Here is a 13,498-nt window from a genome sequence, read left to right as displayed (position 1 = left end):
CTCCTCTTCAATGGCTATGCGAAGTTGCTGCATATTGGCAGGAATCGGGACACGCTGATCCAGAGCATCCCAAACATGCTCAGTAGGTGACGTGTCTGGTGAGGATGCAGGTCATGCAATAACTGGGAGCCTCCAGGAATTGCATTATCATGCTGCAGCATGAGGTCATGGCAGCGGATGAATGGCATGACAGTGGGCCTCAGGATGTCATCGTGGTGTTGCTGTGGATTCAAACTGCCATCATTAAAATGAACCTGTGTTTGTTGTCCGTAACTCATGCCAGCCCATACCATAACCCAAGTGCAAACATGGGGCACTGTGTTCCCAGTGCTGGCATTAGCAAACCACTTGCCCTTGACGCCATACACGCACTCTGCCAGCTGTGGTACAGTGCAAACTGGGATTCATCTGTAAAGAGAACTTCTCTGAAGTGCCAGATGCCATTGAACGTGAGCGCTCAAGCTGGTTAAGGTGATGAACTACTGTCAGGTCAAGGCAATGAAGAAATCAACAAGCATACAGATGAGCTTCCCTGACTTATCTAATAGTTTGTGCAGAAATTCTTCAGTTGTGCAAAACAATTTTTGCACCAGCTGTCGGGTGGCTGGTCTCAAATGATCTTGCAGGTAAAAACGCTGAATATGGAAGTCCTGAGCTGGTGTAGTTACTAGGGCTGTCAAAATTGCTCAAAAACGACGTTCAAATATTCCTTCTAAAAACAACTCATAGGTTCGAACCATTCCAATTTTTTTTTTTCGCATTACGTCCACAAACTAATACAAGGAAACAAGGGGAATGACATGCAGCAAAGGGCCACAAGCTGGAGTCAAACCTGGGCCGCTGCAGCGACAGCCTTGCACATGGGGAGCCAGCTCTATCCACTAATCCACCAATGCCCTGAGGGTCTATGCTCCTGATGTCAGCATGCCAATGACATGTTCCTTCAAAACTTGCAACATCATTGTGTTGTTTGATTTGCACATTTTAGAGTGGCCTTTTACTGTGACCATCACGAGACACACCTGTGTAGTAATGATGCTGTTTAATCAGCATCTTGATATGTCACACCTGTCAGGTGGATAGATTATCTTTGAAAAAGAGAAAAGAGAGGTACTGCTCACTAACACGGATTTTAACAAATTTGCAAATTGCAAATTTTCTTTCTTTTTTTTTTTTTAAAGAAAATCATAGCAGTCCATTACACCGGTAATCAGGATGGCTGAGTGGTCTAAGGCGCCAGACTCAAGGATTGATTCCTCCCTCACTAAAGGGACTTCTGATCTCCAAATGGAGGCATGGGTTCAAATTCCACTCCTGACACAACTTTTCAGCATTGTCTCATTTCTTGGGACACTCTGTGCAGTGACAATGAAGTTAAATCTACTTCTGGCGAATACTACAACAAGATGCTTGCTTCATCACAGTCACTTGAATTAATACATCCCTGATTAGCTCAAGGTCTCTCCAAACCAGCACGTGGCAGTAGACTGTATTCATCATTCGAAAACCGATTTGGGAAGACTGACAGGACAGATTCAAGATGCTAGTTAGCCAGTTAGCACATTACCAACACAATCCGATGTTGAAATAATAAAGCATATTTAATGTGCGCTAGCAAACAGTAACACTAATTATGAGCCACTTTTGCTAAAGAGCTTAACGGCAAAAAAATAATCTTACCTAATATACTCCATTAATTTTGATCTCACTTCCTCTTGACTTTAGCCATTTGTTTTCTGTCCTCACTTCTGTCTCTCTTCTCGTGACTGAGCTGAACGGAATTGGCCAAAAAAACGTGGGCCCTAAGGCTTGACATGTGTGGCAACAGTATCTAAGGGAGGCTAGCGAACTCTCTTAACACCCATTTTATGTGGTACAGTGCAGTGCAATCAATTAAATAATACAGATGACAATCCTCATGAAGGCAGAGCACACTGGCGACTCCTAAGTGGTTCCTTGTGACGATGATAAGGGACTGAGCGATGATTATTTCCGACATCTTCCTCTATATCAAGGCTTTGTTTTCATCACCAGCTGATGTCTGTTTTGAGAAACATGTATGCAGAGCTTATTAGTTATTACTAATTGAACATCTCTTGTAAAGACAATATATAATATTCTTCCTGTGCAGTCACTCCTTCATTCTGCTTTACAACAGAGAGCTGAACTAGTAAAGTAAAGTTAAATGTGTTTTACAGGAGTTAGAGTGCAATAGGTTCAGTATCATATGTCATGAATTGTAACTCTGAATGACTTATAATATAATTTAATATAGAGTTCTGCACCTAGTTTCCTTCAGCCCACAAACTGATCTGAACACACTTTATCACCTGTTCTTTCACAGTTAGTCGAGCTATGACCAAAACACTTTGTTTTCATGTATCACTGGTGGTAAAACACTGAACCAGCTGTGTGTAAAATGAGAGTTTACCATTGTGGCAGCGTGAGAGCATGTGCCACACACAGCTGTCTCCCTGTCGCCTGCATGTGTGTGTGCGCAGTAACTTTAACCATTTACTGAAAATGACTCACTTGTTTTTTGATATGATGTTATTGTTTGGCTCGGCAGGAAATAGTTCCCTCTGAGTCTCCAGCTGCTGCTCCAAAACACACCTGGATAATGTTTCTGATTATGGGACTCAGACTCATGTAGCCTGATGGGTTAAATCATCAGGGGGCACAGATTAGCTAGATTAAAAATATTTATATATGTATTCAAATTTAGTCAATGTTTAGTAGATTTGTGCACATTTATTTGTCCCATATCTGGTAATGCTATATGGGAAATACCTCCAGCCAGGAAATAACTTGTCTGCTGTCAAACATCTTCTCCATTAACAGCAGCTCTTAACATCCAGAGAGAAATCAATAAATGAAATCATCTATAAAAAAATATGCATATATATATATATATATATATATATATATATATATATATATATATATATATATACAGTACAGGCCAAAAGTTTGGACACACCTTCTCATTCAATGCGTTTTCTTTATTTTCATGACTATTTACATTGTAGATTCTCACTGAAGGCATCAAAACTATGAATGAACACATGTGGAGTTATGTACTTAACAAAAAAAGGTGAAATAACTGAAAACATGTTTGATATTCTAGTTTCTTCAAAATAGCCACCCTTTGCTCTGATTACTGCTTTGCACACTCTTGGCATTCTCTCCATGAGCTTCAAGAGGTAGTCACCTGAAATGGTTTTCCAACAGTCTTGAAGGAGTTCCCAGAGGTGTTTAGCACTTGTTGGCCCCTTTGCCTTCACTCTGCGGTCCAGCTCACCCCAAACCATCTCGATTGGGTTCAGGTCCAGTGACTGTGGAGGCCAGGTCATCTGCCGCAGCACTCCATCACTCTCCTTCTTGGTCAAATAGCCCTTACACAGCCTGGAGGTGTGTTTGGGGTCATTGTCCTGTTGAAAAATAAATGATCATCCAACTAAACGCAAACCGGATGGGATGGCATGTCGCTGCAGGATGCTGTGGTAGCCATGCTGGTTCAGTGTGCCTTCAATTTTGAATAAATCCCCAACAGTGTCACCAGCAAAACACCCCCACACCATCACACCTCCTCCTCCATGCTTCACAGTGGGAACCAGGCATGTGGAATCCATCCGTTCACCTTTTCTGCGTCTCACAAAGACACGGCGGTTGGAACCAAAGATCTCAAATTTGGACTCATCAGACCAAAGCACAGATTTCCACTGGTCTAATGTCCATTCCTTGTGTTTCTTGGCCCAAACAAATCTCTTCTGCTTGTTGCCTCTCCTTAGCAGTGGTTTCCTAGCAGCTATTTGACCATGAAGGCCTGATTGGCGCAGTCTCCTCTTAACAGTTGTTCTAGAGATGGGTCTGCTGCTAGAACTCTGTGTGGCATTCATCTGGTCTCTGATCTGAGCTGCTGTTAACTTGCGATTTCTGAGGCTGGTGACTCGGATGAACTTATCCTCAGAAGCAGAGGTGACTCTTGGTCTTCCTTTCCTGGGTCGGTCCTCATGTGTGCCAGTTTCGTTGTAGCACTTGATGGTTTTTGCGACTCCACTTGGGGACACATTTAAAGTTTTTGCAATTTTCCGGACTGACTGACCTTCATTTCTTAAAGTAATGATGGCCACTTGTTTTTCTTTAGTTAGCTGATTGGTTCTTGCCATAATATGAATTTTAACAGTTGTCCAATAGGGCTGTCGGCTGTGTATTAACCTGACTTCTGCACAACACAACTGTTGGTCCCAACCCCATTGATAAAGCAAGAAATTCCACTAATTAACCCTGATAAGGCACACCTGTGAAGTGGAAACCATTTCAGGTGACTACCTCTTGAAGCTCATGGAGAGAATGCCAAGAGTGTGCAAAGCAGTAATCAGAGCAAAGGGTGGCTATTTTGAAGAAACTAGAATATAAAACATGTTTTCAGTTATTTCACCTTTTTTTGTTAAGTACATAACTCCACATGTGTTCATTCATAGTTTTGATGCCTTCAGTGAGAATCTACAATGTAAATAGTCATGAAAATAAAGAAAATGCATTGAATGAGAAGGCGTGTCCAAACTTTTGGCCTGTACTGTATATATGGATAGATAGATAGATAGATAGATATAGATATAGATGTATATTTGAAAAGATTGTCTAAAACTGAATCTGACAATTAACAAAATAAAATGTGTTAATATCAGAGATGTGTTGCAGAGATGGAGAGAAAGTGTTGCTAATAGCTTAGCCTTCTGCTTACTGGGGCAAAAGGCTCATGGCTGTGGCTTCAAGTTCTCGTTCATGTTGCTAACGTTACCATGAGCCTTGAATCACAATCCCCTTTTACACTGCCAGATTTTCCGGCAATGTTGGGCCGTTTTGCTGGCAAGCTGCAAGCATTTAGACACACAGAGCCGGATTGGGGAGTTGATCCAAGGTGTCCAATTTTCCGCCTCGAAGGGTAGTCGTATTGGTGGAACCCTTTTAGTTTAAACAGACTGAGGCGCCCTTCCGCAATGGGAGGGGCTGTTGATGACTTGTGGGAGGAGCTGTTGATGATGCCGCACGTGCGACCCACTGGTGGTGGATAAACAGGAAACAGCTGACAACGGGAATTAGTGAGCAGCTAGTAGCAAGAGGGAAACACAAACTTGACAGACACTGTAAAGATGAGCAACTGGAGAGACAAGGAATTGCGCGCCCTCCTTGCCCTCGCAAACGAAGAGGTCATTAACCGTCAGATGACGGGAACAGTGAAGAACGGGCCAACTTACGAGAGAATCGCCGAAGGACTGACTAGCTTCCCTCCCACATCACTGTTTATGTCACACGCTGACCTACACGTTTTGTTACTTGCTCACGCCCCCCATTGCCCCAAAAAAGGTGCATTCTGTATAAACAAAAGTAGGTAGGCAGCATTTCGCTGCACTCCCCAATTTTGTTTTTATACTGCCAATGCTGAAAAAAGACTGATTGGGCTTTCCTGCAAATTTGCACATTTCCTATCTAAAAAGAGCTACAGTGTGTCTTCCACCTCACTCCCCGCCTCTACAGACCACCTTGTTGAGAGGTGAGCAGGCAGCAGCTCCAGAGTTAGCATCTGCAGCAACATGAATCCAGCCAGAGTAAACCTCAGTTCTAAGGGACCAGACACCCAGGACTGCTAATGGCCACCAGCCTGATGTGACATCCAGCACGGGAGGGTTTGTGCTAGCCGACTTTGAGCCATTATAGCCATCAAGTGAAAGTCCATCTACCGAGCTGCTGCCTGCACTTCTTCCGGGGAGGCAGTCCACAGTAGCGGGGAGCAAAGAGACGGGACGGCAGACTTGCTTATTCCTGTGTTTTTCGTGGTCTGATAAACAGAGAGAGAACAGAGCAAGAAGTGAATGAGCTGCCTTCAGCTCTACAATGAAATGAGATTAAGTAAATCAATGTATGGGAAACAAGGGATATGAAGCACATGCATAATATGCCTGTGATTGTCTGGTGGGAGGGGCTTAGGACAGAGAGGGGAAAGCTACAGGAGAAGGGTGTAGTACTGTCAATTTCAAACCACAATAATGAAACATCTCCCTTTTATAACAAACACACACAAACACAAGAGCTGATTTCAAAATGTTACCGGCTCGTCTATCTGCATTGTGTCTTTCTGTCTGGAGGCAATGTTTTTAACTTACCCAGCCACGCGACTTTGAATCATGTCAAATTAATTATGACGGACAGTCAGACATGAGGCTGCAACATCATCTGATCCAATCTATGTCTATTTTTAGGCTATTTGTTGTAAGTCTGGGTGGGGTGAATACAGCGCGGCACTGGAGTCTGGAGCTAGTCTGGAGCCTGTTCATAATTTGCAACTTCTGTGGCTGTAAAAAGTTTATTTCACAGCTCGTTATTCAAAATTAAAGAGTGGCCGTACTTTCACCTCTAAATTTGTCATAAATGCTTGTTTTAAGACCTTAGGGGAGGGATTGCATTTTCTTATTTAATGTCATGGAAAGGATCCAATGAAAATATGAAGGCTGGGGACGGTCTCACTTTTTTATAGAATGAAATATAAGTTTCAGCTCCCCTCATAAGTGCAGTAAATTTCTTACTGTCCCATAGGAAAGTGAATGGACAGGAATGGTTTCCATGAGACTACACACACAAAAAATAGTGCCATAGCACAGGTTAAGTGACCTCTCCAGGGTGTACTTCTCGCTCAGTGTATGCTGGGACAGGCTTCACTGGATAAAGGGGTATAAATAATAGATGACTAGATGGAAATTAGGCTGTTTAACTAGCGAGACCATATGCCACATATCCACCGCATCATATGGCACAGCTCTAGTCAGCTGGGGTCACTGTGTTTTGGTTTTCCTTTGGCAAAAGTCATGGACAGTACCTTTTTTGGTACCACCAGATTTAAGGTTCTATGCGGGCTGATACTAGAAGGTGGGGTTGAAACACTACAGACCACTGATTAGTCAGAGGGTACTGTCACTAGAATATTCACCATTTTTAAATAGTCAAGCTACCATCCATTTTTTCACTCACCCCAAATTTTAAAAGATGGCAGCCTGCAAAACTGGGCTGTAAGGCTGTACGTGAGCTGTGTGTTCATCCGAGAGTCTGTAGGTAGGAAGGGAAGAGACCTGATTATCATCTAACTGTACATCCTACAGGAAGTGATGCCCGTCAACAGTAACACGCCTGTTGGCATTGAGAGAGGTGAAACCTGTGGGCGGATGTTGACAAGCACGCATTGGCTTCCTCTTTCCACATTGCAAATACAGAAGGAGGAAGTAGCAGAGAACATTAGACACATAGTAAAAATCCATTGAGAAAGGTGTGCCATCAGTGTGCCGTCTTCATGATCTAGGAAAGGATTTCCCTTTTGCTTTCTATTGTGCTTTTCACCAGGAACCACCCAATACCTTGATTAGATGAAAGAAAAAACAAATTCTTTGAAGCATTAATGATGCACAGAGAATGAGTTGGCTACTCACATGTAAAACATCTAAGTTAGTCTGTAACTTGAAAAAAGCCTGACTGATGAAGATGTACAAACCTTTAAGGTGCGGACACACCAAACCGACATCAAAGAACTAGTGGCGACGAAAGCCAACTGTTGCGTCATCTACGTTGTGTCACGTCGCCCTGTGTCAGTTGCATTTGTACACACTACACGGACTACATCCGATGGCCAAGTGGCACGTACGTTCTGCGCCTGTGTGAGAGAGAGCGGAGTGACAGAGTGGTACATCCTGTCAGTCGAGGGGTTTCCTATCTGTGCAGCCGAGCACCGCAGCAACTCCACGGACTGTTACATTCAGACAGTCCTGGTGTTTCCTCCGCAGGTTCCACCTCACTCAGCTTCACTCAGCTGCCCGACAAACCCACTGCTTCTTCCCACTTTAACCTGAATAACAAACCAGGTCTCGGTGCTCCAGTTGGATCCAAACAGAGAGCCAGAGCTAGCTCAGAGACTAGCAGAGGCTAACTGGCTGTGCGTCCCTCCGTCACGCTGCGGCTAACGCTAGCTGCTTACAGCTAGCTCCGGTTTGTTATTCAGATTAAAGTGAGAAGAAGCAGCTGATCTGTGGGCAGCTGAGTGAAGTGGAGCCTGAGGAGAAAGCACCGGTTAGCCCGGTTTCACTACAGGCAGATTCACTCGCTACAGGGGCGAGGAAATAAAACCTAAACAGCCAATCAGAGTGATCTCTTTCACCGACTAGCTCCGCCGCCAACTCAACATGCTCAATTGGCCGAAAAGCCTCTGACGCTGAAGTGCCGACGGTGCGGGACACACCGCAAAAACTAGGCCGACAGACACTCACCGACAGCCCGACTTTGGTCGACGGCCGACCGTCGGCTTGGTGTGTCAGGGCCTTTAGGCTTGTAGCATTTGTTTTCTTTCCTCTGTGGGTCATATGTTTGAGGTTTTGCACATAATTTGAAAGTTTATAGAATTATTTACAGTGTTGATATGATGTTTTTCTCTTGGATTTGTGCCATATATGGGAGATATTTATTATTTTTATACATATTAGTTTGACATACAGTTCTTCCAGTACCATGTGGGACTGGCCAAATGTTTGGCATAACACAAAAATAATATAAATGCTTGTTTTCTGAATGAAGTCTGGTAGTTCTTTCGTTGGGAAAAAAAACACCAACACTGAGAAATTGATGCTGTTTGTCTGGAGTAAACAGAAGAAGAACTTGGGTTTGTGAGGCACAAATACCCAGTGACTGAACAGAAAGACAAAAGCGCCACAGAAAATCAAAGAAAAAATCACAGTAGCTCACACACTGTTTGATCGACAGGTGAACTCTGGAGAGTGGAGCGCAGGAAAAAAGGGCACAAAGGAAAAAAGGAGAAACACAAATCAGATATCTGGCAGATTCGGAGTTATAGTGCTGACAACTGCCTGCTTTTGATTCAGGAATTCAGAGAGAATCTGAAAAACAGACCTACTCCCTTCAAGTACTAAATTTTGGATATTTTGCTCAGGTCAAAGTACTGAAGTACAGGCAACAAGATGGACCAGATATCAAAAACTAATGTCTTTCTACCAAACAAACTGTCTTACCGCATAGAAGGAACCATGCGTCTACTCATGGATGAGAGGCTCGTGCTTGTGACAGCACGAGATGTAAACATTAATGGCATCCTCCTGGACTGAAGCCGGATTTATACTTCTGGGTCGAATCAACGCCATAGCCTACACCATAACCTGACGTGCACCTCCCCAGAAATGTAACAACACATCACAGACGTGACAACGCCACACAGACCTCCTGGCTATTTCTGTAAGCTGAAACCATTTCCCTTTTTTTATTTACTTTTATTTCACAGATAAGAAACATTGAGCCTCCACAAAAATAGCATTTAATGCCTTGTGTGGGATTTATCCTGGCTTCATATGAACAGAGGGAATCTCCGCTAGTTGCTAGGCTAATTTATACAATGTAAAATGCCATGGGCCTGTGCTAATATCATTAGCATGTAATATTTGTTGAATAAATGTTGTTGTCTAATATAATGTCGGTGGACCTTGTGAGTTGTAATTGAGTGGAATTTCGTAACACTACCTTTGTTAAATGTTGCTGTTGTCCCTGGTTTTATATGAGTAGAGGAAATGTCTGCTAGCTGCTAAGCTAATTTATACAATGTAAAATGGCTTAGGCTTGTGCTAAAAACATTAGCATGTTGTATTTGTGGGGAAAATGTGTCCCCCGAAAGAAAATTGCTTTGTCTTAGAATCCTGTGATTTATAGTGAAGCCGATTTTTGTACTTGTGTTTGAAATTGTTGCTATTAAGCCATGTTTAGGGGCAGCAGTAGCTCAGCCCATAGGGACTTGGGTTGGGAACCAGAGGGTCTCCCGTTCGAGTCCCCGTCCGGACCAAATATGGAGCGTGGACTGGTGGCTGGAGAGGTGCCAGTTCACCTCCTGGGCACTGCCAAGGTGCCCTTGAGCAAGGCACTGAACCCCCCAACCGCTCGGGGCGCCTGACCAAAGGGCAGCCCCCTCACTCTGAGATCTCTCTACTTTGTGCATGTATAGGTCCTGTTTGTGCATGTGTGTGTCTTTCAGACCTGTGTGTTAATGACAAGCAAGAGTGAAAAACATTGAATTTCCCCTCAGGGGATTAATAAAGTAAATAAACTTAAACTTTAATGTGTGTTTTGAATCATCACAACTTTAAAGCACTTCACAGAAACCCTGCCGCCGACAAGTGTTTTGAAGGTGTAACTGCAAAGTGACAAAGACACATAAATATAAATGCTCACAATGGTGTAAGCCACGTGCGTAGGCTACATAGCATAGCATGGGCTCTGCATAGAGCTGATGCACAAGCATAAATCCGCCTATAGAAGGAAGCATGCATCTAGTAGATGCATGCTTCTTCTGCGCAGTGATTCAGTTGGTGGGTGTAGTTTGGCAGAAAAAAAATAGTTCCTCCATAAATCTGCTCACAACAAGGTCTGTGGATTATCTAGAGTAACCGGGACATGATTTCTGGAAAGAGACATTACTGTTGAGTTTTTAAATTGAATTTCTTTGGCACTTTGAGCACCACAAGCTGAGTGCCATCTAGATCCATTATATTGGAGAGAAGGCAGACATCTCTATGCCCTGTATCTCCAACACTTGGCAACTCACACCAAAGCAATCTACACTGATAAATAGCAATGCAGGTAGAAGGAAAAATATGTATCTTTTATTTGTAGATGGACTGTCCCTTTAAGTAGACTTTTTTTAAATACATGCCTTTTACTTAGAGGATTACCTTGTGGCATTGCGTCTTTTACTTAGGCTAAGTAAAAGATCTGAGGAGTTTTTCCACAACTGAGTAGAAATATCAAGTTGCATCATGATTGTACCACAATACTTAAGTAAAATTATGCAGTACAGGATGTAACCCAAATTCCACCTCTTCATTTCCTCCCGTTTTCCCTCCCCACTTTCCCTTTAACGCATAAAGAGCATGGAGCGACAACGTGGCCAGGCGGAATGTAAACAAAGGATCCCACTCAGTAAACGGGCCAAATCATTAAATAAACCAAACCTTTTTATCTCAAACGTTGCACAAACATCCTCCAGCCTGTATACACACACATACCGATAATTATATCCTAAGATGGTGTATTTAAGATGAGGGAATGGGAACAATTAAACCCGAATGAATGCATTCAAATCGTCACTTTAAGATGTTTTTTCCCGGCTCGTGCGCTCAGCCAAATGAGTAGCTGGAGGGAGGCGAATGACAGAATATGCAAGAAACCCCCCAGCAGTGTAACATGACGCTTCAGGAGTTGCCATCATCACATGGCAGATGGAAATTTCCACTCTGTCTCCTTGCTTGTTAAATGGGAAGGGTCTCCAACTCTTGTCTCCACTAGTGCGCCTCCTCCTCCGCCTGCTACAGCTGTCCGCCACACTGAAACATTAGGTAAGCCCACCATACATTTTCATATCCTTACTTTTATTTTTTTTTAACCTACCCTGCAGCTGCTGGTTTATTCCCACCAACATCTTTGATTGCTGTAGTTTAATTCTGATTTATTACTGGTTTTATTGGAATAAAGAGGATTTTATAGCCTAGTTAGGCAATAAAATAAGGCGTGTTTGCGCGTGAGTTTAATGCTTTTTAAACTTTATTTTCTACTGTGAATTTTTTTCTTGATCCATTCACAAAGTAAGGCGTTAAAGGGAAGGAGCAACAGTAGCGGTGTGCAGAGCGCTTCCTGCAGGGTGTTGCCTGAAGTCAATATAAAGCCGCGTAAAGCGCCAAACACGCGGCTTTATTTATACAAGAGAATTAGCTGTAGTCTGCTGCACGCTGATCACTTAGTGTCTGATTTCACTCGGAAATACACACATCTCCTGTAGTCACCAGTTGCTCATATGGAGTCAAACTACACGTTGCATGTTGTGTTGTGCTGCCTTTTCGCTCCTAGTGACAGAAAACACAAAGGCGACTGGTATTGTTTCCACTTTGCATCATTTAGACTGCTTTGTTCCTGTTCCCAGTGTGCATGCAGCCTCTAAGTCATGGAGATAAAGTAGTTTTGCAGGGATGAGCAGAGGAGGAATATGGATAACGGTGTAATGTAGGGCATGGGTTTATGTAACAGGACACAGGAGCATGCCGAGTGTGGCCTGCAGGTCTCACTGAGAACCAATAAATATGTTATGACTGCAAATCACAGGCTCAAACTGCTGCCAGGCTCTGCTTGAGAGTACTATACAAAATTTTTGAAATTGTTTTAACTTGATTTAATCTCCAAAAACCTGCCTATAGGCTCTCTTGAGCAGAAACCAGTTTTTCTTTCTTATATCTGGTCTCATTCTTATCTCTTAAACTGATGTGTTGTGTAGTCTCTCTGACTATGTACCTGGTAAAGACTGTGAGAGTGAAACGGATCTAAAAGCAACACAGAGCAGTATCATTTAGGTCTTTAGAGGGATTTTCTAGGATGTGCCTTTGCTTGGATACTTTTCATACACATTGTTGTCACTTTCTTTGCTGTAATACTTTTATGTTCATCCTCTTAACCCAGTTTAAGTTGAGCATCTGAAGCAACACCCCATAATCCCAGCCACATACAGCAAAGCCACTGGAAACAAAGACTACATTCAGCCAGGAGAATATCTTGGTTTAGGCATATTTAAGTAGTGAGTTCAGATTCTATCATCGCCTTTCGGACTGCTAAAAATACCCGGTTGCCACACATTGAAAGTGAATGTACACTCTCTAACCAGCTCTGTTCTCTCTGCACCTTAGTTGCTTAAGAAGAAGTGATCTGGTGATGTCTTCCCTTAATGAAGCTCCACCTACGCCTTTGTCAGATAGCTCTGAAAAGAATCCAGTTGTAAGAATAACCAAGTGGGTGTGTTTAATGGTGACTGTGGTTAAGTTCAAGCTTTGAGGTGCACACTCGCTTAACTAAAGCTGCATTCCTTCACACGCATAGTTTTTCTTACAGAAATGTGCTTAGATATGGATGAAAAAAAAACAAGAAGAAATGTCACTTGTTGAAGAAACTTTATAGTCACACTGCTTGGCTGCAACTACACATTTTAAAAAGGAGTACGGAGTAATTAAGGTGTAATTAAGTTGATTAAAGTTTAAATGGAAATCAGTAAATTTGCATTATTAAAGGGGAACTCATTTTTTTTTCAACCTGGACCCTATTTTCCGATGTACTTTTGTTTGAATGAGTGATAGGATGTTCAATATTTGACATTTCTCCAGTACAAAGCGTGGGCTGACCTGCCTGCAGCCCGTGAGCGTGCGCTATATTAAATAATAGGGCACTCAGACAACGTCAAAATACATCCACCAAAAGATCCAGTTGGTCAAAATCGGGTAAAAATTCAGACATGTTTGTTGGGGCAAGTCAAAACACTCACTCAGAGAGTGAAAATTTGGCTCTGAAATCTCACGTCTCGCGAGATTTGAGTTGTTGCAGGAAGTTACCGCTGGAGTGACCTTACAAACACGAGGAGTTA

The 13,498-nt window shown here is 42.8% G+C and overlaps 1 protein-coding gene across 1 annotated transcript in view; it reads left to right on the top strand.

The window, feature by feature from the left end:
• Window positions 1-11,284: 11,284 nt before the first annotated feature.
• The window catches only part of slc38a4 (solute carrier family 38 member 4), a 49,414-nt gene continuing 47,200 nt past the window's right edge, over window positions 11,285-13,498 (top strand). The window contains exon 1 of the mRNA XM_033614599.2: window positions 11,285-11,435. The gene's annotated coding sequence lies outside the window, so the exon portion shown is untranslated. The remainder of the gene's footprint in view (window positions 11,436-13,498) is intronic.

Source organism: Epinephelus lanceolatus, chromosome 23 (assembly GCF_041903045.1).
Source record: "Epinephelus lanceolatus isolate andai-2023 chromosome 23, ASM4190304v1, whole genome shotgun sequence".
Taxonomy (NCBI): Eukaryota; Metazoa; Chordata; class Actinopteri; order Perciformes; family Serranidae; genus Epinephelus; species Epinephelus lanceolatus.
The sequence above is the reverse complement of the archived record's forward strand: the minus strand, read 5'-3'. Positions and strand labels throughout refer to the sequence as shown.